We start from the raw sequence: 3,940 nt of genomic DNA on the forward strand, positions 1-3,940 counted from the left end.
CATGCATGTAAAGTTGTGAATAAAATACACAATTTAAATAACTTCAGATACAAAATTCACATGACCTTAATAAAAGATTAAAATATTTGATAACATTCAATGCTCTTTTTCATAGAAACTTAAGAATAGAAATCAGACAATACTCCTTTAACAAATCATATTTCTAAAACCTACCAATTTGTAATAGAGAAATTTTTGAAGCTTTCTATTTAAAAACAAGCAAAAACAAAGATTTTTTTATTAAAATTATTTAGCATATTTTTGGAGATTCTTGTTATCCTAACAATGCTTTAAAAATGCACTAAATAGTCAATACTATAAAATGAAAAACCGAATTTTAGGTTGAACCTGAAGAAACTAAGGATTCCAACTAAAAGTACTGAAAATAAAACATAGTTCATGAAAGTGTTCAGATAAAGACGAACTCCACAAATCTCCAAAGCATTTCCAGTAAAAGGCAGAAGAATCTGGTAATTGGTTTGAGGCAGTCCCATTCATCATACCAGCAAAAATATACAATATATCAGAATCACCCTAACTCAAGACATGCAAACTAGAAAATGCTGATTTTAGAAAAGAGATGTAAAGAAACAAACTGTTCTACATTGGGTGATTGAATATCAAAAAGGCTATATTTTCCACATGTTAATTGTTAGATCTGATTTACTTTCAATTAAGCCTATAAAAATACTTATCAAAGTATGACAAAAATTTTTCCAACTTTTGTTTGAAAAATAAATATGCATGATTGGCAATTACAATTTTTAAAGACTTGACCTCGTAAAATATTGAAAACAAATAAAATGCATGCATGCTTATCAAAAAATTTTAGAAACACAATAATATAAATTTGAAAAAAAAATCTTTATGCTTTTGGTTTAAAAACAGAAACAAATTTAAACTCAACAGAGAATGTAGGAGCAAGCTTATATATACTTGGTAAATGATAAATATTAACAAAGCAAATGGAGAGGTGATTATTTAATGGATGCTTTAGGAATAATTAGAAATCAAAATGAAGAAAAAATTAACTCACACCTACACATCATAATAAAAAGTGAATGGAGTAAATGGTAAATTAATAATGGTAATAATGACAAGAAAACTAGGAGAAAACAGAATAGAATTATGTATGAAAATAATTTTGATGATTCAAGCAACAGAGAAAGTAGGTTGATGGAATTCAATTTCTAAAAGTCTTCTATAGATATAAAATACTTGAAATAAATGATAAGCAAATGTTTCTTATTTAAAATAGATGAAAACTTTTAATAAATGTATTAGAACAGAACCAAGCATCAGTGCTCAACAGACAAATGTTTGAAGAAATTGGATGGTTTAAATTAAACACCAATAGGAAATCAACATGTGATGAACCAACCACATTTTCTAAAATTTAAACAAATTCAAACTGAATCAGTGTGCCATCATTTCCCACCCACCAATTTAAAGTGAATGACAAAATTTGTTGCTAGCTGGGCTTTGGGGAAACAGGGAACTCTTGTCTGTGGATGACAGTAAGATTTGGTTTGTTTCCTCTGGAAAAAAATCTGATAATGCATATAGCAAACAAACAGAAAAACTATCCCACTCATAAAGATTTGTCTCTCGAATCTATCCCAGTGAAATTAGCTTTTAACAGGTCATGTGTGAAGATACTAATATCATTGTTTAAATTTCCAAACACTGAAAACAGTTTAACTGTACCGGAAAGGGTGAAATGGACTATCATGGTAGTTAGTTCTGGACTGGGTGGATATCCCACCAAACCATACAGGATGTTGTCTGATAAAAGAATTATTCTACTAAAGAAAGTTTGAAAGTTACTCCTTTCCAAGAAAATAGAAAAATTTAAAGGTGATTGCAGATACATTGAAAAATTGTAAACAAACAATTAAAAGTGAAAAAAGTGGAACATAAAAGTATCTAACATGTATGAAACTATGGATAATGATATGAAGTTCATTAAAATATGGGTAAAATCAGAAAAAGGCTGAAATAATATAAATAATTGAACATTTGCTCAAATAAGGTGGATATTGTTTTAAATTACTTTATTAATAAATAAAATTAAAATCTTAGGCTGAAAAATAGAAAAGGAAAGAATGCATTCTTAAGCCCTGACTCATACAGAAATCATGTGCGTTTTGGTAGACATTTCTCAGATCACACCTTAACAAGATCGCTACTGAAATCAGAAGTACATTTACCCTATTGGGGGAACTAAGCAAAAGAAAATTATCTCAGATCAAGGATCTTTTCTACTCTAATTAAATTCCTGGGGACCTTTTTCCTTGAGCAAAAACTGCTCAAAGAAGATTTATGTGTTATTCAAGCAATCTGAAAACCAAATCTCTTTTGACTTACGGATGGTTATAACCATCCAGTGTCTATGTTGCTCCTGGTATCAGCTAACATGATATTTAGTTAAATATCTTTCTGATATTTTGTTTTAAAAATAAAACAAAAATATTTCAATCAGAAACTGTACCATTCTTCCACCTTTTAAGAAAGTTGTGTGTGTGTCCTAAAAATACATTTTAAATATCTTTATACATTTAATAACAAGTTGTTTAGGATAAATGGTATTTTTAAAAACAAATACCATTCACACTTTTCCTTCTCAGAGCATCTACAACATTGTCATACAGCATCTCTGTGCGTTTTAACCCCTTACTTTCAGAAAGGGAAAATGTCTTATGCTCTTTTGAGAAGGGTCATTTGAATGGAAATGCTCTCTGCCATTAGTTCTTTATACATGTTGCATTTTGACACGACACTTTCACATCAGAAAAGTCACAGATCTCACAGAGTGGCTATGTTTTCGGAAGAGCAACTTGGGAGAATGCTCAGGACCTGGGGCCAGAAGTCCTGGGTGTGAGTTGCTATTTTGTCCAGTTTTCCAGGGATCTCCAAGTCTGCACGTATAAAGCAGGGTGAAAAGGAATGACAATGCTGTACTACCAATTTCACACATTAGTTCTGAGGCTCAAAACAAATTCTAAAAACTAGATCACACATGTAAAGGTTACGGTATGACACAAACCAGTGTGACTGCTTCATTAATATGTGAAGACAGTATTTTTTATATTTTAAAGTCTGAGTGCAATTCAAGAATTGAGCACTCGGTCCAAAGTCACCATATTCCGGGCACTGGGGCTGTCTGCCAAGTCTGTCCTGCCTCTCTTCCTGAGCTCTCTCTCTCGAGGGGACTCAACCCCCTTCACTGCCAGCTAACCTCCTATGCAGACCCAGAATCCTCACTGCCCCACAACCCCCACTGGCTTTGGATGGCAGTCTGTGCATGGGCAGCAGCCTTACCTGAGAAGGACCTTGCCTCTTCCTGCCCATCTGTGAGCTGCATTTATGCCTTTGGTGTTTTCTCTTCTTTAGGTTCCAGATTGCTCCACCTCAGGCCCTCAGAGGTTCGTTAGAGATGCACCTCGAAGCATAAGTAACTCTAGTTGAGGAAGTGGGTGAGGAAAAGCATTTCATGGCCAAAGGAAAGCAGGAGCCATGATAAAGAAACTGGAAAGGGAGCCCCCAGGCATGGCTGGAGGGGTCTTGGAAGGTGGGCGGGCAGCACCAGGTGTAACTTCCCCAGCAAGCAGAGCCCGAAGGGTGGCTCCATCCAGATAAGAGTGGCAGAGAATGGCTAATCATTCTAATGTACCAGATCTCTATTGACTGCTTCCTTCTTTTCTTTTCTGTACCAATACTATCATTAGCCTAACAGTTTTAGAATCACATCCTTTACAGGGAATTTATTTTCATTAATTTTGGAGATGTTTATCAAATGTGACACTCACTGTTGGAGAAGATGCAATAAAGTCACAAAATGCAATAAAATTCCTGCAAGGTGAATGGTACATGTACATTAGAAGATTTGTTTTTAAAGTTCATATTCTTTGACCCAGTAATTTTGCTTTGAAGAATTTAT

Source organism: Capricornis sumatraensis, chromosome 19 (genome assembly GCF_032405125.1).
Source record: "Capricornis sumatraensis isolate serow.1 chromosome 19, serow.2, whole genome shotgun sequence".
Lineage (NCBI taxonomy): Eukaryota > Metazoa > Chordata > Mammalia > Artiodactyla > Bovidae > Capricornis > Capricornis sumatraensis.